Source organism: Gymnoscopelus microlampas (assembly GCF_963454915.1).
Source record: "Gymnoscopelus microlampas genome assembly, chromosome: 9".
Classification (NCBI taxonomy): domain Eukaryota; kingdom Metazoa; phylum Chordata; class Actinopteri; order Myctophiformes; family Myctophidae; genus Gymnoscopelus; species Gymnoscopelus microlampas.
Window position 1 is genome coordinate 52,411,388 of NC_139946.1, and position 25,707 is coordinate 52,437,094.

The 25,707-nt window shown below is 41.3% G+C and overlaps 1 protein-coding gene across 4 annotated transcripts in view; it reads right to left on the reverse strand.

Annotated features, from left to right (window-relative positions):
- palld (palladin, cytoskeletal associated protein) overlaps nt 1-2,485 on the reverse strand; it is a 126,198-nt gene extending 123,713 nt beyond the window's left edge. For all 4 annotated transcript variants that reach the window (XR_014601460.1, XM_084066832.1, XM_084066831.1 and 1 more), the window contains exon 1: nt 2,317-2,485. The gene's annotated coding sequence lies outside the window, so the exon portion shown is untranslated. The remainder of the gene's footprint in view (nt 1-2,316) is intronic.
- Nucleotides 2,486-25,707: the final 23,222 nt, after the last annotated feature.

The following is a 25,707-nucleotide window of genomic DNA, read 5'->3' on the forward strand; positions in this document are numbered from 1 at the left end:
GACACCCGGTACAGTTGTAGCAGAATGACTCAGGCTGGTATTCTATGGACACAGCTGGTGGGTATTAGCAAGAGCCTTTCCAGAGGGCAGAGGGTACATGGCTGCCATTTTTCACTCACACAGTGCAACCCTCAAGTGTTTATTCAACTCCTAGAGTGTATGAATGGAACCTAAGTGGATTTGGTTCCATTTGTGCACTCTAGGAGATCAATCAAATCATGCTTTGTCTCAACATCAAACACACCCGGCTCTTGTTTTGAGATTTTGATAGAGCTGTATAGTGCTTTAATTATGTCCTCCTTCACACATGGACAGGTTGTTTGAGGCCATACCACACGTTTATGAGCTTGTTTTCGCTATTTTACAGCGGACGTTGTATTCTAAATAGAGAGGTCTAGTACTGTGAACAGGTGTTTGAAGAATCTTTATGTAAAGAACAATAAAGAAACAAGGGCTACAGTATACAGTATCTCTCTCCCACAGTGAAACGTAAGCATTATATCTCCCACCGCCATGTCGATGTAGACGGGATTTATGTACTTAACATGTTGTCACGCATTCAACTAGAAACTTGGGACGTGTGTTTCTGAGTTAGATATATAGGCTAGACGTCTTTCCTATGAAGGATATTTACAGCTACTGTATACACACATTCACTCAGAGAGAGTGAATGAACCGAGACCGTATATTAACAGTTACCATGAATATTATGCCTATATACTGTAGGTTAAGCTATGTACAGGGTCAGAATGTACATAGCTTACATGTACATAGGGTAAGTCACTTGGTCAGAATGTTACCAAGTGACTTAAGATGCTACATGGGCTACAAAGAATTGACATTAACTTTGAATTGAAAGCTGCAATCTGGAAGTTATTTTAACCAATCTGTATGGCATGGACACACACACACACACGCACACACACGCACACACACACGCACGCACACACACGCGCGCTCGGTTCTTCAAAGGTTCTTTGGGGTGGTTGAGGTGCTATATGCAGTTGCAACACTGCTGTAAAAAGAACCTTGTTGAACCTTCTGGTTCTTTTAGCTTAGTTTAGGCACATCCAACATATTTAAGATGGGTACTACATAGTACTAAAAGAGGTTCCCCTATGATTACAAGCCAACAAACCACTTTTGGTGCTTTAGTGCCAGTGTCCAGGTTAATACAATATAACTAACACCTCTGCGGTGGTCGGAGGTGGCCTCCCTACACTTCCAGTGAGACTTGATGACAAGCAGACCTGCCTGAAGCTCCTAAGTGTAATATTTATTTCACCTGGACAAGCGGGGATTGCCTCTTGGATGGGCGGTGGATGTTTGGTCTCTCGCAAAGGGAGACGGGCCACAGAGAGTGTCATGTGCATGCAGACTGATGCGGTGCAAAACTGTCCACGTGAACTAGGTTAGACTCGTGCAAAGGCTGTGTGTTTGTGTGTCGATGTGAGAGTTTTGACACCCTGGCCCTCATGGCGTCCTGAAGACCAGCTGTTGTTATTTTTAATCCCCTGGGCTATGTTTCACAGCAGCACTGCCCACACCCCATCCACCCGCCCACTCACAGCACAGGAGAGGCACTAAAACACCCCAAGAAAGAGGAACACAAACACATAGCCATGCATACAGTACACAACACTGACACAAACTGCATAAGATACACAGTAACATCCTCAGTGTTATTAACTCTGAGACTGTACGAATGTAACCAGATGGTGGGTGCATAAGGTCCATTTGGTTACATTCGTACAGTCTCAGAGTTATAAAAAGGATAAATTAACACTGGACTTAACTGTTCTAAAGACACAACAGGGGAGACTGTGCATGGAAGGGGGTTCCCTTTCAAACCGGTAATGATCATATAGGAAAATAATCACAGCAAAACAAAAACGGCAATTAAATATGCATGTGGAATGTTTTTAAATATTAAGAGTGATTGATTGGTTATGTGAATGGTTGCCGTTAGTGACATAACAGTTTGCTAGCCTACCGTATCTATTTCTGTTCAGTTACATAACACTATTGAGTTTGTAATAAATGTCTACATAGACATGCTGTGTCTTAAATGTGTAAAAATAAAGTGTCCCTATAAAAAGGCGACTGACAGGACCACTAGCCGATGATGATACTGTGTGGCATGAAAATAGCATTTTCACTTTCACACTGATAGTGTCAGTGAACCTTTATTTTTGACCAATATTGTTCCTTAATGTTTAGGTCTTATTTTGTGTTTCTTATAATTGACATACAAAACCAAATGACTAAAACCACTACTTACTAATAATAGGTTTGGTAAGAAATGGCATAACCTACCTTTTGTCAAGATATTCGTCCCAATATTTGTCCCAGCCGTAGTGGTTCCAGATTTCTCCTGTAATGGTGATATCAGTTTATATGAACGTCCCGAAAAGAATCGCCTCTCTTCAGAAGAGCAGCCTTTTTGGTCGGGCGGTGAGCAGGAGCACTCAGGTTCAGGGTCCAATTGCGTGGTGCCTGCCGAGTGGCCTGCTGTCCCATCTGTCCCGGGCTGTGACGGCTCTCTGTGTGGGGGCTATATTTGGGCCCTGGCTCAGGTTTCACAGCTAGAATACTGGAGGAAAAAGAGAGAAGAACGAAGAGGGGGGGGGGGGGGTCGCGGGGAACAGAAGGTAGAGAGGCAAGTGGTGACAATTCTCAGAGAAAAAAAAGATGTGCATCAATTATTCGCATCTACTTTAGGCTATTGGAAATATATATACAGGATGTAAATTTGACATAAGACTGCAGTATGGCTGGGTGCAGCATTATCAAACCACTACAATTGACAGTCATGCAATATTCAAAGGCTTGCTCACCCAGTACCTACGCAATGTGCATCTGCCAGTATCATAACCATGCAGGGGGCGAAGAGACATTAGAGTCTTGCTGACAGGCCCTGCTAGGATTGGGTTGTTCAGAACTAGAGCCCAACCCATGCCAGATTTTTGGGTCCGATGCCATTGTTGTTGATTTTGAGGAGTCCTTGACCACTGATTACCATTGTTTTAACCGATATTTTATCAAAAATAAACATAACCAACCTCTTGATAATTAAAAAATGAACACAAACTGAACTTTATTTTATTTAATCTCTATTGAGCCCTATTGAAAAAAGTAAACATTTTAAAAACCTTTGAAATGCTTCGCCTATATGCCCAAAATAGGCACACCAGGTTGAACGTGGTTAAAAATCCGGACATATCGGCAGCATAACCCATTTTGGGCGGGAACCCCTATTTGTAACTATACCTTGACAAAAAAGTGTATATCGCGGCCAAACCGTTATATCAGTCAGGCACTATTCAGAACGCGCCACACAGCTTGACATCTTCACTCCATGTCCACTGTTGCTGTTTGACTTGACTCCATGACCTCAGACCAACCACTGAGCTGTTGCTGTTATCTGCATTTTCTTAAGCTGGGCATGATGCAGAGTTGGCCTCAACTTGAGTCAAGTTCAATGATAAGTCCCCAACATCACTTAGGTTTTGAATTATAGACTAGATTAGTATTCCAGGCTCACTCTCCAGCCTGCCTGTGCCAAGGAGGTCAGGTTTTGCCATCGTCTGTCTGTCTGTCTGTCTGTCTGTCTGTCTGTCAGTCTGTCTGCACGATAGCTGGAGCAGTTATTAACGGATTGGCTAGCCTATAAAGAAATACAAATACATTGTGCTTTTAGATTGGCTGTTATTGAAAGATTTGGAAGAATTGAAAATGTAATTTTTTTTTTGAAAAACTGCAGTTATTTTTCTTAAGGATCCCTCCCTGGCAAAAAAAAAGTTCAGATGGGGGTGAGCAGCCAGATACATCAATATGAGGGTCCTTGACATGAAAATGTTTGAGAACCTATTGGGATAATATGGCAGTGACCTACTGTAGAGTTGAATGAGGTTGGAAGGGGCCAGCAGGGCATAGACAGACAGTGTTGAATCACGCCGGCTCACTTGGTCTATTTGTAGGCCACTATCACACACAGTGCTCTCAGAGCTATTCCAGTGCTCCAACAATCTACTGATTACTCATAAGTGCTAGTTACAAGACCAGGAGGAATTTCCACTGCAACAATGCTGTCAACGCACGCACGCACACGCGCACGCACGCACACACGCACGCACGCACACACACACACACACACACACACACACACACACACACACACACACACACACACACACACACACACACACACACACACACACACACACACACACACACACACACGTATTACTATACTTGTGTAGACATTAACATTTTAATTTAAGGAATTTTCTAAATTGCACTTTTAACCCTAAAGCCTGAGTTACAGTTAGTTTAAGTGCAGTGTCTCACACCGAAAAGAAACGATCTATGAGCTTACAATGTGTCACGTTGCAATGTATTGCAAGCTTGTAGATTAGCTATTTTTCGGTCCGCAACTAAGTGTAAATAACACCAACTCCAACACCTAAACCTAACCTGAATCTTTTCCTAATAGTAAGCCTCTTTTTTAACCATAAAAACAACCATTTCACTTGAGGACCAGGAACATTGTCATTACAACGTCTATTTCTCAAATTCTACTATACTTGTGAATGTGGGGACAGTTGGCCCGCACACACACACACACACACGCACATGCACACGTGCACACACACCTTGTAACAGTCTCTCTAGTGATTGCCATGGCCGTTTGGTGGTCAAGTGCCCCAGGCATTCCATTCTACGCTGTGAACTTCCTTGTGCGTCACGCGTAGACGCCAGAGGACGTCAACACACTTCCATAAAACTCCCACAACATCTGAAATAGATGCCTCAGGCATGTGGGAGTTTTTCTTTGCCACTGTGTCGTCAAATACTTGCTCAGGGGGAAAACGAGTCTCTGCTCCATACAGTCACTGTCGGGCAGAAACCTTGTATCTCAATATTTCATCTTTTTATATTTCTTTCCCGTAAATGAATGCCCTACTTCGTCGAACAAGAGTGTCACAGAAAAGAAGCTCACAACACGTCACATCGCGATGTGTTGTGAGCTTGTAGAGTGGCTATATATATGACATCACAATGATGCCATCATAGCCATGTCCTTTAAAATGAATTGCCCAATATATACAAAACGCCATTAAGCAACTTTTACCCAAATATGGATATAGCTGACCCATCGTCACATCCCGGGATGACACAAGCATTTTAGCCATTGGTATAAAATGCAACCGCAGTCTCAGAGAATCACAAAGTACATTCAACATTCCAAGAATTTCCAAAGAGCTCCAACCTCCAAGACTCGACTCTTCGACACGGATCTTCTTCAGGACTCTACCTTCAAGACCCTCAACAGACTCCCAACTCCCATTAAGAGAGAGAGATCTGCGCCTGTCCTATTACAGCCTCTGCTACCAGCCACGTTACCTTGAACCACCCTTTTCCTTTTCGAAGCTGTGCCGGTGTGAGAAATGTTGCGCTGGACTGTGAGTCAAAGACTAAGACCCAAGAGAGCCTGTAACACTGCTGTGTCAGTGGGACATGAGCTGTACTTCTTTGGGGCGTCCATCCCAGACTGCCATGATCGTTTCGATGTCCTCATCTTCAACACAGTGTCTTTACGCTGGAAGAGGTTGCCCAGGGTGACGACCGGAAGAGGAGAGTGTCCCCCTGAGGTTCCTTCCCCACGTCTGGGCCACACAGCTGTGCTGATCGAGGATATTGTGTACATCTGGGGAGGGCATAAAGTCATTGGGAGGAGAGTCAATGGGTCCTGCAACATGCTTTGTGCGTTTGATGTCGACACCCACAGTTGGATCCAGGCCGACGGTTCTGGGGACGTTCCAGAGACGAGGGCCAACCACTCAGCCTGTGTCTTGGGGAAGGTCATGTATGTCTTTGGAGGAGAGACCTCGACTGAAGGCTTAAATGACATCTACAAGTTAGACACCGCCACAATGGTCTGGTCTTTAATTAACACCAGAGGAACTCCACCACCTGTTTCATTATATCACTCTGCCACCATCATCGGGACAAAGATGTTTGTATTTGGGGACTCAAGGATCTACAGTGTGGGAGTCAACGGTGTGTTTGACACAGAGACCAACAGCTGGCTGATCACATCTGCACAGCTTCCAGATAGATGCCTGGGTTATTCAGTATTTGACTACAATGGAGAGCTGTACACATTTGGTGGCTTCAGATGGAATTATCTGTGGAAATTCAGTCCAGAGACCTCGTCCTGGACGAAGGTTCAAATCAAGGGGAATGGCCCACGTTCAGACACTTGTTGTCAGGGCTATTTCATGGTGGGAGATCGTATAATCTTTGTAGGATACTCAAGCTTGTACATCTTAGACTTATGTCCTAATATGAAGACGTTATGCAAGTTAGCCGTTATTAAGCATGGTCTGGAGCAGTCGGAACTCCCACACGACATCAGGTGGGAACTGGCAGCCATGACTGCCAACAACAGCAAGAGACAAACAAATCAAATAGAACAGAATGTGGATCTCAGGATCCACATGAGAACGAAATGTCTCCAATGTGGATCTCGGCCTTCAAGTGGCCTATGATGTCAGTCCTCTATGGCATATCTATGAAGTATGACTCCAAATGTGGGCAATGTTTCTGCCTGATTTCAATTATAAAATGTAAGTTAAATAATTCACCCTAACCCTATATATGGGGGGATTGTGGAGGTACTCCTGTGGCCTGCTGGCATTGTTTACAAGAAACTTGAGTAAGTAGAAATGCCATGGGCATATATGGAGATCCAGTTGTCCAGAACCGTCGATCTCACCAATCCATATACTGTATGGACATGCCCATAAATGGGACAGACCTACTTCAAACTTGGCGTGCGCATCGCCGAGGACCCGAGGGTGTGATGCGCTGAGTGGGAAGACGGTCGGATCAGAGGAAATTACGATAAACCTAGAAATCCCCATATATGGAGTATGCTGTTGTCATCAATGTGATGTCATATACTGGCCTAGGCTCCATATTTCAGCATGCCTGACACTGAACTACATACATATGGGCATAAAAGGTACAGACAGACAGATACAGACATCTCCATATATGGGCATAAAAGGGATACAGATGGGTACAACGGGTACGCTGACAACAGGTACAACGGGTTTTGCATAACTTGACTGGGTGGGGCATGGATTTCCAACTTGCATCGTTCTTGACTTGCATCGTTCCAGAATAGGCCGGCACCTCTCTAGTATTTATAAAACCCACACAGACACATGTAACCACTTAACAGTTTTTTTTTGAGTGGTGCCAACCACTCCTATATCTGGCTTTGTCCGTGTGTCCGTATGTATGTATGTATGTCTGTCCAATAAACAAACATTGATGACAACATCAATACGGTGTTGTCATCAATGCCAATACGGGGCTCATCAAAGGCACCACTCTCTTCACACAGGGTGTGATTTTTTTAATGCCGGGGCGGAAAAGGACATTGTAGATCTGCTACTTTCGCTACATTTCTGTATATGGAGATACAAGGTTTAGGTTACCTTCACCATGAAGCTGTCTGTCCCCCCACCTCGTCCAGCTGACACCGTACCTGGAAACAGACTCTGAGGTGTCAACGAAAACCTGGGAGGGAGAGGAAAGAAGGAAAAAGAGAGGAGCGAGGGAGAGCGGTAGAAAGAGAAAGAGAGGAGACAGTGAAAAGAGCAAGAGAGGAAAGGGACATGGGAGGAGCAGAAGAGGTGAGATATTTCTGGAGGTGTAGACAGGGATCAGCAATAGGCATAACATGCACAGCAGCCATGCTATTGGCAAGAAAGTGCACTGCTTCCTTACTTCCTTCACAGGTGTTACCAATGATACTAATGACGGCTCTCTTCCATTCAGGTCAAACGGGGTGCTGCTGCTATTGTGCATGTTGGCTCATTGGAAAGACTCTGCTACACTAAATGGAACAGAGTCTTCATTAGTATCATCGGTAACTCATGTGAATGAAGTAAGGAAGCAGCACAATTTCTTGCCAATAAGGCTGCCATGCATAGAGCCTATTTAACCCTATATCGGTGCAGAAACTGTGTTCCAATGGATCCAATGTAGTTATTATTTAGTCAAAAGCTCTGGTTAATACTTTTCAGTGGTTGAATATTTACATACAGACTTAACCACTTTCAAAAATAGCAGATCTAAAAGCTCACATCGTGTCGGCATGTCACACATTGTGAGCTTGTAGATCGTTCATTTTTGCTACTTTTGTGACGGTGTAATAAAGTAGGCATTATTAATTAAGAAATATGGAGAGACGGAAACAATATGGGGTCCCCCAGGGGTCTATTCTTCTAGAAAAGTACCCCAAAAAGACTAAAAAGGGTCTAAAAAAGTACAATATTTGTCTTTGAAATGGAGTGGAGTGAAAGTCATAAGCTCTAGAAAAAGAAAAAACGTACAGATGCTCAAAGATTACTATGAGAGAAAGAGTACTTATGTGCAGTACTCAAGTACATACTTAGTTATGTACACCACTGGTATAAAGGCTCAAAAGGACTGTGATGGTGAGGTGACATTGCAGTGATGTCACTGCTGTATGAGTGCTATACTAAAGCACAGCTTTAAGTTTGCAAGTGACAAAAAAAGAAAATACATTGTAATGGAGAAGCCAAGCGCACAGGTGGTTGGTGAAGAGTTTGTACGACAGTACTACTTACTCCTCAACCTGTACCCTCACTACCTGTACTTGTTTTATCGTGATACCTCCTCTTATGTGCATGGCATGCCAGGCGTGGCCGTCTACGGAGATCCATAAGATGGTGATGTCCCTGAATTTCCACGACTGCCAGGCCAAGATAACGAATGTGGATGCCCACGCCACACTGAACGATGGAGTGGTGGTCCAGGTGATGGGCAAGCTCTCCAACAACACACGGCCCATGAGGAGGTTCACGCAAACCTTTGTGTTGGCACGCGAGGATGCTGTAGGCAAGAAGTGGTACCTTCACACAGACACGTTGCATTACCTAGACGTGTGTCGTGCTTCTGGCTCAGAGCCCCGTGAACAGTCTGAGGCCCAGACAGAGATATCTGCTGACGTTTGTGACCAGACACCTTTGTCAGAGCGAAGGTTCCCAGCTGAGGAGGTCGAGGATGACAACGTGACATCATGGGCCCCTATGAGTCTCCTCCGAGTCCCTCCCAGCCGGGCGGTGACGTCTCAGGCCGAGGAAATGGAAAAGAGCATTCCTTCTACTGACATGGCCCAGGGTGAGTCTGCTGCCTTCTACCAACAGACACCCTGTTCAGAGCCAGGGGTCCTAGATGAGGAGGGGGATGCGGCGACTGACAGTCCTGAACCCACGGCGGAGGCCGAGAAGGAACCTGTTGCAGTGGAGCTGACAGTCGCCAGCCTGCTGGAGCCTCAGTCAGACACATACACAGATGAGAGCCCCATCCCTGTTCCTGCCCCCACCGCTGCTGAACAGAGACCTAGAGGTCCTCCGTCCGTACAGAGGAGACGCAGGCAGTGTTGCCAGATTCTGTGAGAGAAACAAGCAACCAGGTCTAAGGAAACCAGCCCAAAAGAAGCAACTATGGGCCACATGAGCACTTTAACATATACATCAGCTATTTGAAAATAGCAGATCTACAAGCTCACAACGCGTCGCATCGCGGCGCGTTGTGAGCTTGTAGATCGGCTATTTTCAAATAAAATCTTGCGGGGAAATTATAACAAGCCGATCTGGCAACCCTGGACGCAGGCCATACAAACAGGCGGAGGTGGAGGTCAGGAACCCTGTCACTCACCAACTATTTGTGGGAAGCATCCCTCACCATGTGGACAATGTCGAGCTCAAGGAGTTCTTTGAGCAATATGGTACAGTCCTGGAGCTCATCATTAAGAGGGGCGGAAAGCTCTCTAACTTTGGCTTTGTCGCGTTTCACGCCGCAGAACCCGTACAGGAGATCCTCAGTCATAGGCCCTTAAAGATCCGTGGTAACTGGAATCTCAACGTGGAAGAGAAAAAGCCACACTCTGAAAAGAAGAGAAACAGGAGGAATGTACGGCCCAGGCGGGTTGCAGCCCAGGAGGAGGTGACTGCCACCCTGAACCCTTGGTGAAGGCAGATGCCACAGAATCTGACAGCAGAAACATTAGTTGGGCCACAGCTGGAGGAGCCCACAGAGATCAAGATCCCAACCGATGTGCGGCCACATGGTTCCAGCTGAGACAGCTGCTAAGACGAAGTCAAAGCCTTTCTCCTTAGAGCTGAAATGGCCATCAGTAACCAAGCTCAAATAGGAGAAGAGTATGGCATGGGGAGTCCCAAAGAAAAGGGTAGGGCATTCCAGGGAATCTGACAAAACGCAATTACCAGGAATGCGTATTCAAACATTCTCTGTTTCCGGAGAAATATAATAACAGGAAAGTTAGGGTGGAGCAAAAATGGGAGCATTTTTAGAACATACAGTATTTAAAAGACCTATATAAGTATACTAGATTGTAAGGTCACTTGAAAATCCAGTTTCAAGTGGTCTCCATATATGGGCAAGTTACATTTGGGACGTAACATGTGATGTCACGGTTCTCGAGATACGCGAAGGCCAGACAAGTATACACACTCACACATTCCATCAATGTATAAATAATAATAATAATAATAATGATGATAATAAATCAAATAAATTAATTTGATCCTCTCCTCTTTGCCGTGACCTTGTTGTGGTGCAAAGGCTTGAGTGATCCTGAGACCTATGCTGGTGGGAGTTCAAACCCCTGACAGGTTCAACCATACTGTACTGGTCACAGTGCTGGTGGAGGTTTCAACCATACTGTACTGGTCACAGTGCTGGCGGAGGTTTCAACCATACTGTACTGGTCACAGTGCTGGTGGGGGTTTCAACCATACTGTACTGGTCACAGTGCTGGCGGAGGTTTCAACCATACTGTACTGGTCACAGTGCTGGTGGATGTTTCAACCATACTGTACAGGCAGACAGCTGATCTTATGCGAACAACCATAGGCTGGTCAGTGGTCAGTATCATATCTTGTGCACACTTGACTTGAAGCTGGCCAAGGAACTTAATTACTTGAATTAAAAAATAACATTTTCCAAATCACTCAATGACGCAATTAATTGTCATTTTTCTGTTTAGTTTTCCAAAAGACACAGAGACATTAATGATAAAATGGATCATTGCATCAAACTCACTGGAGGAAAGATGTATTTGTACAAACATTATCATGGAGAAACAAAGAAGCTGTATCGTTTTCTTTGGTGTTGGAATATTGTAAATTGCTGTCACTCTTGATGTTTACTCATCTGAATACCATGTTGAAGAAATGATGTTTATTGTTTGTTCCTTGGGGTATGACATACCCACACAATGACACTAACTTCTTAGTAAGTTCAAACTGTATCAGAAAGAAAGCGCAGGTTCCCCTGAATAGACTAGCAGTTCATGAAAAAATGTAATGGTAATTTATTTAGCTACATGTATGTACGGGCACTGGTTGCACTATTCACACCTTAAAGGTTTTTAAGTATCATAATCTGCTGAATGCCACCCCAATAAAATGACTGGACCCTCTTCTCTCCAACTGAAAGGTTGTGGGTATATGCACCTGTGTGTACACTGTGCAGCATGTGTTTTAAACAGGTGATAAGATGTTCTGTCTACCACAGCTTGCCAACTCAGGCGGCACATTACGCAAGTTATCAATGTTCCATGAACAACTTCTAAGATTTAAAATTGGGAATGATGGCATCTCTCTACCAAATGTTTGCGGGATAGGATTTATTTTATTGTACATTAACCACTTGAGCCCTTGCATCGTTATTCTGAGGGGAACATTTGCCGAAAATAGCAGATCTACAAACTTCCTACTTTCGGCAAAGAGATTTGGTGTACAGGGGAAAAGAGTGAACCAAGTACAGAGCCAAAGGTCAAGTTTATAAAGTAAATACTAAGTTGAGGGTTGAAGTGGTATATTTCTGAAAATCAACATATTAATAGAAAATATAATGTGTAAACAAACAAACATCATGAATTTACACATCACTGATGATAGTGCTGTCAAATAAGTCTATGAAGCTATCTATGAAAAAGTTTAATCTGCAATACGTTAACTTATACAATATGTAGTGGGGGGTCCCTGCTTCATCTCTCTGACAGCTATGGGGTCCTTAATGGCCTGAAAAACGTTGAAGACCCCTGGTATAGAACTATACACTGATCCCATAACATCCTAACAAGACAACACTTGGTTATAGTCAGAACCAATGTCCAACGTCTAAAACACAGGTTAGAACAGTAATGCACTACCCCCCCCCCCCCCCCCCCCCCCCACACACACACACACACACACACACACACACACACACACAGCGCGCGCGCCTGTTGCTACAAGCTAGGCTAACGTTACTATAATTTACAGTTTACAGGTACGTTTTACAGCTGACATTGCATCATACATTGACCATTTCCACTCACATTCTCCACACAATTCCTGGGGAGGGGCGGGATTATATCCATCACATCAGCCAGTTCCCTGTTCTTTAGTCCAATAAAGCCTAATTATGTTCCATATTATTGAACGTAAACTTGATAACGTTGGATGGACCATGTTGTAAACACCACGACTCTGCGACAGAAGATAAACTGCGTCATAGTTTTTGTAACTTTTGTAATTGCTGGGAGCGCAGTAACAGTCAATTCAAGTGTGTAAGTGTGTGTGTGTGTGTGTGTGTGTGTGTGTGTGTGTGTGTGTGTGTGCGCGTGCGTGTGTCGCTGCACGTGCAAAGTAAACAGCTGTTCGTTTGTTTTGTTTTGTCGGAAGAACGCTCGTCCCTAAACACGCTCTCCCCGGATCTAATCCGTTGGCCTCCGTTCGTGAAACAAATGGGGGCGAGTGCGATTTGGGGCGAACGGTTACCACAGTGAGCTTCTTGCCAAACTCAATTGCGGAAATATAATATGAATACAATTATGGGTATATATAATCCTATAGACTAGTAGGCTACATAATATATTGGAAATTACAAAAATAAACATAATAGCAGATGCCTTTACTGTAATATGGGAGCCTACTTTTTATTTATTAAAAACATTACTGAGCCTTGCCGTGCATTGCAACATAGCATCGTCATTTTCACCAGATTTCTTTTTGGCTGATTTATTTGATTTGCACAACAGTTATATAAACATAAACATAACATGATTAGCTCTTTCCATGGGAACGTTTACAGTATTAGTTGTTGTGCCGTTGAGGTAAGAAACCCTAGGGGGGCTTATGCGAGTACCTCACCGTTTACATTACCTATATATTGATTTATTGTCTCCGCCAGGCCGAAGGCATGGCGAGAGAGTATGTTTTACCCTCCGTCCGTCCGTCCGTCCGTGTGTGCGTGTGTCCTGTCTGTGTGTTACCAGCTAATCTCCGGCACCGTTGGTCCGTTCGCTCCGAAACTGTGCACACACACTCCCTGGATGCCAATTCAGAACCTCTGCCCCAATTTTTTCACATGGGCCTGTTATAGCGCCACCAGGAGGCCGATTTGTGCAAAACACATTTTTTTACATTACTCCTACAGATTTTATCCAAATATCATGCAAATCGGTACACAGTATCTCTATAGTCATGTGATCAACACGGATCTGTCCGATTTCCCATATTCCATCCTGATTTTCTATGGTTGGCTTCCAAAGTTTGCAGGATTGGTCCGTTTTGAACAAACTGCCTCCAATCATGAACGCAGCTTGCCATTTCCATAAAATTGCACACGCACATTCCCACTAGGCCGAGGAAGAAATGCCACTTGAACATTTTCAAATCAGCCTCATGGTGGCGCTATAACTGGCCGATTTGCATTTTTAACTATAACTGCACCGATCTGCGTGAAACTTTGCACGCACACTCCCTAGAGGCCAAGGAAAAACATTAGACTGCAATTTTCACATCTGCTTTTTACAGCGCCACCAGGAGGCCGACTTATGTAAAATACATTTTTGGAGATTATTCCTTCAGATTCTGTCCAAAAAACACGCAAATTGGTACACTGCATCTCCATAGTCATGTGATTCTGATGGATCTGTCCGATATTTCATATTCCATCCTATTTGGCTTACAGTGGCTTCCAAAGTTTGCAGGATTGGTCAGTTTTAAACAAAATGCCTCAAAACATGAATGCAGTGTGCAATTTCCGTGAAAGTTTGCATGCAGATTCCCACTAGGCCGAGGAAGAAATGCCCCCCTTTTCACATTCACATTGGCCTTTATAGCGCCACCAGCAGGTCTAATTTAGCAAAACACAATTTTGGAACAAAATGCCTCAAATCATGAATGCAGTGTCCCATTGAAAGGCCTAAGAAGAAATGCCACCCTTTTCACATTGGCCTATTATAGCGCCACCAGGAGGCCACAATAACCTACCTGACCTGGCGGAGACCTGTGCTCCGAGGAGCACTTTTTCTAGTTTAATATGTGACTCAGTCACAAGTCAAAAAAGAACACAAGATGCAGCTTTGCACTGTCTGACATTCTTTGTGTTTAGTTCAGTGGACAGAATAATGATGGACTTGACACAAACACCTTTAGAAAGAGAAAAGGTGCATGATCAGAAAACATTTGTGGTTTATGTTTAATGAAGATATATCAATCTATTTGAACCACTCAAGACCTATTTTATATTGTACTTTATCACACAATGAGATTTTTGATCCATTCGTCATTTAATGATGAATGGATCATACATCAAACTTACTGGAGGAAAGCTGTATTTGTACAAACATTATCATGGAGAAACAAAGAAGCTGTATCTTTCCCTTTTGTGTTGGAAGATTATACATTGCTGTAGTGTATAATGTTTACTCATCTGAAAACCATGTTGAAGAAAATATGTTTATTGTTTGTTCCTTGGTCAGTTATAACCTACAATGACACTAACTTCCCCATAAGTTCAAACTGTATCAGAATGAACATGCAGTTTCCCCTAAATGAAATGTGTAACACTTCATTACAATTTTAAATGGTATAATTTATATAGCTATGTACAGGGCAGGCACTGGTTGCACTAAGGTTTTTAATTTTTTAATTAGCTTTTATCATAATCTGCCGAATACCACCCCAATAAAATGACTGGACCCCCAGTTGAAAGGTTGTGGGTATGCACCTGTGTGTACACTGTACAGTTTTAAACAGGTGATAAGCTGTTCTGTCTACCACAGCTTGGCAACTCAGACGCCACATTACGCAATGAGTTATCAATGTTCCATGAACAACTTCAAAGCATTAAAGTTGGGAATGATGGCATCTCTCTAATATGATTACATCTTGGAGCTACCCTTTTAGATTCAAGATTCAAAAAGTTGTAATTGTTACTGACTTATACAGGTACAGGCAGCAAAATGTTGTTGGGACTTGTCCCACAGATTGTGCTGCATATAACGAAGAAGAAAAGAAAATATTAAAATATTATTTAGTATTAACATAATAATGATATACTGTTTGGATTAAAATAGTGTGTCTGAGAGGAGAGCTTTTTTTAAATGAGCAAATGGAACATGCGTGCCTGTGACAATCACGTAATTTTCAAGTGTGTGTGTGTGTGTGTGTGTGTGTGTGTGTGTGTGTGTGTGTGCGTGTGCGCGTACGTGCGCGCGTGCGTGTGTGTGTGTGTGTGTGTGTGTAGCCTATGGCCAGTGAGTGCCCTCTGAGCAGTCAACAGTTGGTGGGGATCAGATCATCTTGTCATAATACACTTGAAGAATATTTGAATTGATAAATAAGAAGAGTTTCATGATCTTGAATCATCTAAGACTCTCAGTCACATGAAGTGAAAAAAGAACACAATATGCATATTTTAAACTGTCTGATATTCTTTGTGCTTATTTCAAGAATAACTGCTGGACTTGACACAGTCTGTCACATTACGACACGTTGTGAGCTTGTGGTTCAGCTATTAGCTGTTTGTCGTACAAGAAGTATACTGCAGGGCTTAAGTGGTTAACCTGTCTGAGAAACACAAGTGTGTGTGTGAATGCACTTGTGAGGGTCTCAGCTTTTGTCTGATGTAAGGGGGGCTCCAAGGAAAATGGTTTGGAACCACTGAGCTTGTAGATCTGCTATTTTCACTATTTTTTAACTTTAAAAATGAAAATGTTCGCCAAAATATGGACAGTATGTATATTGAGAATGGTTAAGTGATCATTTCACTTGTCTCAACATGTCAAGGCACACTCTAAACTCAGTGAGACACACCACAACAGAAAAACAACCCAACTAACTGTTTAAAAAAATGTAAAAAAATAGCATCTGATTACATTAAATATCTTTACATCCAATCTTTTCAGAGCGAGGACATGCAACCTTGCCAGCTCTTATCAAGTACCACCTGTTGGGACTCTCAGGTGGTCCTTGACTTTATTTAGTGTCCAGCTTAAAAAGTAACTTTCCACTGGACACAATGACATGCCCATTTATGAGGTGGGTAGGTATATAAGGAGGCTCATATTATCAATAGTGACTAGCATTCAGAATGAAGGGTTCTGGGGCCTTGCTTGTTTTGCTGTTCTGTCTGTCTGAGGCTGGGGCTCAGGGAGAGAGTGGATGGGTCAAGGACAATGAGAGCAGGGTTGAACGGGCCACCCCCTCACCACCCGACCTTTGGGTGGAGCTGAAGGGTGTGAGGGACATGGTCCATAGCCTGGGAGCCACCGTGGTAGAGCAGAGAGAGAGGCTGAGGAGCATGGAGGCCAGGGTGGCAGCCAGCGAGGGAGAAGCCAAGGAGCAGAGGAACTTAGTGACCGATCTTCGGGTGCAGGGAGCAGGTTAGGATGGTCACGAGGTTCCATGCTTGTTGTGCAATAAGTGATTTAAAATGCAACTTGAAGTTCTAAACGTAGAGACTGAAATGTGTTTACAATGTTTCATAGTTTAACATAGATGATTCTCTCCCCCAGAAATGGCTGCCAAATTGAGTGCCAGTGACAGCGCGGTTGCAGACCTTAAGACCAAACTGACTGCTAGTCAGAACACCGTTGCAGACCTTGGAACCAGACTGTGTGCGAGTGAGAACACCGTTGCAGACCTGAGGACCAGACTGGGTGTCAGTGAGAACAAGGTGGAAGAGATGAAGAAAGAAAGTGAAGGTAATTTGAATTACAGGATGTTCAGTGAATGCGTCCATGTTGAAAAAGTGACTTATTCTGGTGTTACTTCAGTTGAGCTCAGAGGAAGGCTGTGGACAGTTCAGAATTTGAGATTTCAACCTTTTTTAAATTGATTTAATGCAAGAACAATGGCTTCTATTTCAGCAGCCTAACTTTACAGGAAGAGAAAGGTTGTATCTTATATTAGTTAGGAAGCCCCATCAATGATGTCATTGGTAGGCATGTTTCTGAACTGGCTATAGCCCACCAATGAGATGCAGAGTGAGTAGATGGAAATGTAAAGAGCATTAGTGAGGGCCAATTATATGAACATAAGGTTGAAAATGGTGAAGTGCTCCTTTAATAGTAATGCTGTTCTGATTTCAGCCCACCTTGCCCAGCTGTCCACCGTAGAATTGAGGTTGACTGGAGCTGAGAGCCAAGTGGAGGAACTGAAGAGACAGAATGCAGGTATTATTACTTCATATTCACAACTTAAAGGTAGGGTAAGTAATTTACTTTGGTTAAAATAAGTGTTAAATAGCTCTATATTCTGACTCATTGCTATTAGAGTGTTTGTTCAGTAAAAGGAGTCTCCAATGTCTCCCCAGCTCTTCTAAACAGAAAATGAATTTTCAGTACTCTCTCCTGATTGGCTTATATGTTGTCACCTACCTGAACATGTACTATATTCTGTTTACTAAAGAGCTTGAGAGACCCCTGTGACCGAACAAACGCCCTGTAGCAATGATTACTATCACAATATAGTACCTTTTAACAAAAACAAAAATGAACCAAAAAATATCACTTACCCTACCTTTAAAATGAAGACTGGATACTGATGCTATGATAAATTATATTCCCCAGATTCTATACCCCAGAAACACATGGAAAACTAAAATATCTGAAACTTTTAATCTAAGAGAAGCATGCATAGTTAAAATGTCTTAGCAATTGTGTAAAAGTTTGATGTTCCTATCCCGCACATAGTCTGAACCAATATAGTAGCTTTACCTTCTTCCACTATTAAAATATCACTAGAATCTCCATCGATGATGTCATTGGTACAGGCAGGTTTCTGAACTGTCCATAGCCCACCAATGAGACGCTGAGTGAGTAGATGGAAATAGGCCTAAATTATCATTGATGAGGGTCTGACCAATTAGATGAATGAAAGCACTACCTGACCTTTCCTTGAAAGGTAAATGCAGGTCTTTATTACAAGTAGATTGGAGTATTTCAGCTGTCTTATTTGTATTGGTCCATGAGGTCAACTGACAGATAACTATCTCAACATGCTGCAGATAGTAGACCTGTACAAATAAAAAAAATCAAAGAGCTCCAACTTGAATGCAGATTTTAATAATCTTGCCCCCTCCTACTATATACTGTATCTCAGAATGCCTGCCTCACTCTGAGTGAACTAAGATCATACAGTACGTACGTTTATTCAATATTCCCAAACTCACTCACAAGAATATTGCTAGAGACAACAATTATGGAGTCTAATTCTATGGAGTAGACTGTTGTCTTTCTGAATCTGATAATTGGATGCAAGCTGCTACTGCAAGTCAACATATTTAATATATTTGATGGATGTATTAACATACATTATGCTTTTATAATATATATTTGATATATGCTCCTGTGTTGACAGACAAACCAAAGGTGGCCTTCTCTGCTGGTTTGACTAATTCGGGAGCAGTTGGAAAATTTGATGCTGAAACCACTCTCGTCTACACCAAAGCCTTCACTAATGTCGGCAAGGCATACAATCCAGCTACAGGTAGGTGGTGATTAAAGTTATGGTAATGAACATTACAGAATCAATTACAGTAGCACTCACCAACTAATTCCTCGACTTCCAATATATCTATCATTATCAGCCTATCAGATATAAAAAGAAAAAAACTGTAATAAAAATAAAAATAAATATGTGTGTTTATGAGGAAACGTAATGTCATTGGTTTTAATTAACTGTGTTTTAAAACCATATCGTCTTCTCCACAATAGTTGTATTAAATATGTTACGATGTGTGTGTATGATGTTATTTGTGTTCTCTCATACTGTAGGAGTCTTCACAGCCCCATTGAAAGGAGTTTATCACTTCAGATTTACAGCATCTGGCTATTGGTCATCAGAGGCTGTATATATCTTAATGTATAAAAATGAGCAGAAACTCTTCAACAACTATGGATACAACACCCATGGACATTATGAATACGTGTCTAATGGAATCATCCTAGAGCTAGACGAGGGGGACATAGTCTACATGCGCATACCTGGTGGGCAAAGGCTTCATGATGACTCAAACAACCACAACATGTTCAGTGGTTATCTGGTCTATCCTATGTAACAAAGGTACTGGTAAAGGTATCATTACATGTTTAAAGACACAATTGTTTGACCCATAATGCTCCTATTACTGCTGTCAATAAACATTCAAAAGCAGTGTTGACTGTCTGTTGCATATTGTATAGTTTTTATATGTATGTATAATACATCTAGCACTCCGATTATGTTTTTTGTCCATACAGTGGTGGCACATGTCATATTATGAGGAAAAACAACATCCATGTGTATCACAGAATATTCAGTATCTGTATTATTGAAGTATATATAGGTAATATTGACTCATCCAGTTGATGAACTGGGGCATAATGTTAGAGAAATTATCCCAAACAATAGACCCAAGTGGGTCATGAGTAATTATAGATATCCATACCTAGCACAACTGTCCCAGCAGGGGGAGCCACCATCACATAATGAAGGTTACGACATCAGGTAATTTATATTAAAACAATAATAATGATAACAATGGAAGCACAAAACAGCACAAATGAATGACATTCACTTCATAAGAAACAAGCAAATTAAATGTCCTCATTCAAGCCATTGTGAATGAAAGTATCAAGGGAGTGTGTTCTATATGACTCCCTCTGGGGAAGCATTCTGCCTCTGTTGCCACCTCTCTTCTCAAAGTGGGGTCCGGGGTTCCTTGAGGGGGTTCCAGGGGGTCCCCAGTTAATTAGTTGATGTAGCATCAAAATCAGTTTAGCCACTTTAGCCATATTCATCAGCTGTATGAAATTGCCGATCTAGCTTGTACTGTAGATCTATTTTCAAAAGATCTATAATTTTAGAAACTTTTAAAATATTTTTAAAAACATTTGAACAACACAAATCTTGTTTGGGGTTCCCTGGCACAAATGAGTTTTCAGATGGGGGTCTGTGACCAAATACATATTAATTTGGGGGTCTTTGACATAAAAAGGCACTGACATGCAGTATGAACTGTATCCATGACCCCAATTTGGAGTGCTGTCCTTGTGTCTTCTTAATTTTTATGTTACTTTAAAGATTCAGCAACCAGTATTTAGTTATTGGAAATGTAAGTTGAACACATTGAATCTAATTTCCTACAAATATATTGTTTTTATTTATGTATTTATTTTAGCATTTACAGCGTGTCATGTTTAACGTTTATCAGTAGTGTTGTTTGTATTTAATGCTAAATATATATTTTTAAAGATGTTCCCTTTGGCCTGACCTTCACACTCTCCATCACACACACACACACACACACACACACACACACACACACACACACACACACACACACACACACACACACACACACACACACACACACACACACACACACACACACACACACACATACTGCTTGCACTACTAAAGGACAGTGTTGGAAAGTAACTAAGTCCTAAAGAGGCACCATGTTCAATTATAAATGACAGCACTGTAACTCTGAAAGTGTACACTTTCAGAGTTACAGACCTGTAAGGGTCCATTTGGACCCGCTCAAGGAATCCTGAGGGTCAACTGAGACACACTGTTGCATATAGCCTGATCCTGAATTTCAGAAGCTGAACCCAAAAACACCCCACATGTACAGTAGTGCACCCAAAAACACCCCACATGTGCACCCAGTCTACTACAAATCACCTCATTCAATCAATGAAAAGGAATTGGATCCAATTGAGGTGATTCATATATCGGGGGTGCAGGGCATGGTCCATCGCTACAATAAACAGGAAGTGGTTGAGATGCTTGGCTTTAGTGCCACAGTAAACAGGAATTGGGCAATTGTGCCACCCTGTCGGACGCCTGTGACTATCTCAAACTCTTTAGTCTTACTATCGTGGGTCAGAACCATGGCTGTCACATGAATAAAATGAGACCTCAAAGATGTTACCACTGTTTTTGTTCTTTAAAAAAATTTTCTAGTCATTAATCAAATTACTTTTTAACATTTGCAATTATTTTGCACAAGTAATCATTTATTGCACAACTTTAGGCTAAATTTAGTTCCTTGCATTGCGCACTTAAGTTACATTGTATTCATTATTTTGTGTATTTAATTTGGATGATTATTTTTGCCTCTTTTTTGTCCATGTGATATGATCTACTGGGCAACACATTTCAACAGGAAGTTGATGATAAAATGAACAGCTTCTGTAACTTAGTCATACTTCTCTGTTTTATCTTTCTGTCATCCGTTTCCTCCTACAGAATGAAAAACTGCCAGCAAAGATTTCATGATTTTCAAAGTTTCATGAGCCTGTGCATTACAATACTGCTGGGATTTATTTGATAGACTGATATGCTTTAACTGCTTTATTATTATCACTATTATTATTATTATTATCATTATCATGAGTATAAATAACAAATTATGAGGGCTGCTGTAATTTAAATTCCTGTACTGAGTTGTCTGTCCAACCCACCCCTACGTATGTGTGTCAGATGTTTCCTGAGACCTTGGGCTCATCTGCATTCACTGACCACAGTTTGAAGAAGACACTTCTCTTGCTAACATCACCTCAACGCATTGAAACAGGTAGCTTTTCTTGTTTTAACATAAATATATCACTTACACCCGCTTTAAATAAGGGTTGTCAATGTTGATGTGTGAAAAGTTTCATCAAATGTATTTAGGCCATTATTATAAATGCTTATGGATTCTTACTGAGTCCTAGAGTAGTAATTAACAATTTACAATTCAGGCCATGCAGGGGTCTTCAACGTTATGATGAAAGTCCCGACTCCCCTCACAAAGTGACAGCTGTTGCGCTCCCCATGTTTACACACATAGTAGGGGTATCAATTGCAAAAATGCAGGTTGATCTGTGAGAAAAAAGTAAAACTTGTCAATATTGTCACTTGACAAACACACTGAGTGTAACGGGGAATCAATCTTTTATATTGTATGACATTTGTTCTAAATATGTTTTTAAAACATTTCCAAAAAGTAATTTAAATGTTGGTAACAGGGTTGACGAAATGCACCTGCCTGCATGCTGACTAAAAGTGTGAAAAATACAAAGAATATAATATAAAGAATATAAAAGTTAGTAGGTAAGGATCTACTTCATCCAAAAAATGACTTAAAAACGTTTAAAATTGTATTTTAAAAATCAAACATTATAAATGGAAAATGGCACATTTACACACACACACACACACACACACACACACACACACACACACACACACACACACACACACACACACACACACACACACACACACACACACACACACACACACACACACACAGACACACACACACACACACGTATATGTGTGCGTGTGTATATATATAGAAAATAAACCAGGTTAAATGGACAGGTTAAGGCCAGTCACAGCATTTGCAACTGTCTCTGTAAATGAGGTTAGCAGGGCATTTCTGGAGGTAGGTAATTCCATCGGAGCAGTGATAGAAGGAGTTTGTGTCCTCGACATTCACATAGAGGCCATTCGCTTTCCCTCCACAGAAACTACTACGAGGCCTGATAAAGTTGATAAAAGAGCTGATAAGGGTCGTAAATCCTGCTCTATGTTAATTAAAACTATTTGTAGTTAAACAGCTGGAAACCCAGTGTAAAAAGGATGAGACGAAATCAAAGACAGACACAGGCCGGTTCTCAAATTAAAAGGTTGACATTGTATTAAGAGAAAGAATCAATCCACGAGGCACCGTACAGCAAAAATATCTCTCTCCTGGTAATACAAAATGTTCAGCATTATAACAGACAGTTTATCTCTTATTAAGCCCACCCCACAATATAATATCAATCATGAACAGGGCAAAGGCTCATTTTGGTGGCACGGTAACCTGTTCTAAGGCATCATAGATAAACTGTAGCCACAACTTTCATGGGTAAGAAAGAGTAGGCCAGGGAGCAAGGACATCTTATCTTAGCAGTTATAGAACAGTCCCTTCTGAGCAAATACATCATACTTTATGCAATTATCCAAAGTGATACAATACAATAATCATACAATAATTATAATCTAATAAACTATTGATTAGAAATTATCTATCAATCCCTCATCTTGTTTATCAGTTTGGATAGGGTCAAAGGGTGTCAGTCAACCAAGCATCAGCAAGTTATCGACCCTGTGACTCTATTCAGAAATGACAACAATGGGGCAAGTCAAAATATGTAGACTTTATCTCCTAACGAGTAAACGAAGTATAGAGGTGAAGGAGATGGGGGGAAGGGGGAGAGAACATAGGGAGCACAAGATAGACAAATTCAATAATGCAATACATTTTTTTTTTCTTATTTCGATTTGCTAAAGGACTGTATTATGGAATGTTAGAATGTTGATCTCGAAGTGGGTATAGCTCTAGAGAACAGGCGGTGCACAAACTGTTTGACCAGGGGGATGAGACAGCATTGTAAGACCACCCCCAGCCCAGGTTTCGGAGGTACGAGGCGAAGTCATCAGCAGGGAGGGGCTCACGATGACATCTGGCCATGAGGAGCCTTGCTCGTAGGTTGAGACTTTGGCGAGACCTTGGCCGGCGTAGCTGGAGGTGTTGTGGCTTTGTCATAGATGGTCAAGTTAACTCCAATGAGCTGTATTCCTCCAGAGATAATCAGTGACATCGGCTGGGCCTGTGCGCTGTGCAACTCAAAACACATGCAGTCTCTAGAGGAAAGGAGAGAACTAATACTAGGATTAGTTCCAGCCCACCTTTAACTTAATAAAATCATAGCATTGGTAGGCAAACTTGAGTTATGCAGAGATGGCACACTAAAATAGGATATAATGGCATATATATCAATATTGTCGACAAAAGACATAGTTTTATACCTATCTGTCCCGAGTTCGAGTGGACAAGATTGGTATGACATTGAAAGAAAATGTAATTAATTAATATAGGAAAACAGATACATTTTAGACTTAAATACCTTTTTAAATTATATTAAAAGACTATAAGGGCAAAAACAAATGGTTATTTATTCAGATAACATACACATTGTTTTACTTCTTCAAAAGGACTGTATTGTTTATTAATTTGGAAGCCAAATGGTTATATTTCTTGAGTAAATAATCAGCGTTAGTAGGATGAAATCTTACATAGACTATAGAATAATTAGAATGGTAAGTGTGTTCTATATGCTGTTAAATGAGAAAAATGACATCACCTCATAAGTTCCCAGAATAAGGTTTTATAATTATAAACAGATCCTGTCTTTATTTGGAAGGCCCTTGGCAGGATGGCAGGATCTGAATTTTTTTCACTTTTAACTTTTCCTGAAAATCCCACAATGTATGTACCACCAGGAACTTTAGCCAACATAGTCTTGTTTCCAAGAAGCTGTTGTTTCCGGTCCCGCCCCCAAGTGTGTATAGGCTCAGTCGAATTATAGCCCTACTTCTCCTTGAAGCAATACTGTGGGTTGATATGTTAACCATTTTTTACAAAATAATTTATGGCGGGAAAAACTCACGTGATGCCTCTTTACTCACACAGACGTATAGGACCTACTTTTCCTCTTTGAGCAGTCGAGAGGAGAGGCTTCTGTCACTCAATTTAACCAGGAAGATTATTTAATCTGTAAATGAATTAAACACAGAATTACTGCGTGTAGAAATTGTACATGAAAGGTATTTGACAAAACATAAGCTGTTTAAAACAGTTAAGAACTCTTGAAAAATAAAATACAAAGGTTTTCCATCAGAGTTTAAAGGTTTTCCATCAGAGTTTGAGACCCTCAGTCTCCCCTGGGGAGGTTTGGTAAACTTCAATGACTCCTGGGGCAAGATCTGAAATGGATGAATGTGACTAAGACTGTAAGTTAGTATTTATCGTTAAATGACTATGATAAAGGACACAAAAAAAAACAACATAAAAAAAAAGATATTAAGCAAATCACATTTAAATCTGTATTCACCAACTCCCTCCTCTTGACACAATACCATATATTCTATATACAGTATATATATAGTGTGTCAGAGAATGAATCTGCTGATGTGAATGAAAAACAAACAAAAATAAAACAGAAAACCAAGGGGAAAAAAAATTAAAAAAAATAAATTGGAAAAAAACGAAAAAAAATTGGGGGAAAATGTTTAAATAAAATTATTTAAGATTTAAATATAACAATGAAAAGTAAGGAATAAACATCTTTGTTCTGAGGTACATTAGAATTAGATACGGTACACAAAAATAGCTAAAAACTTTCCAAAAAGGAAATAGCAGATCGAAATCCAAAAATTCAAAAAGTAGCAGATCTACAAGCTCAAAAACATCTTAAGTTAAAATGATAAAATATTTTCA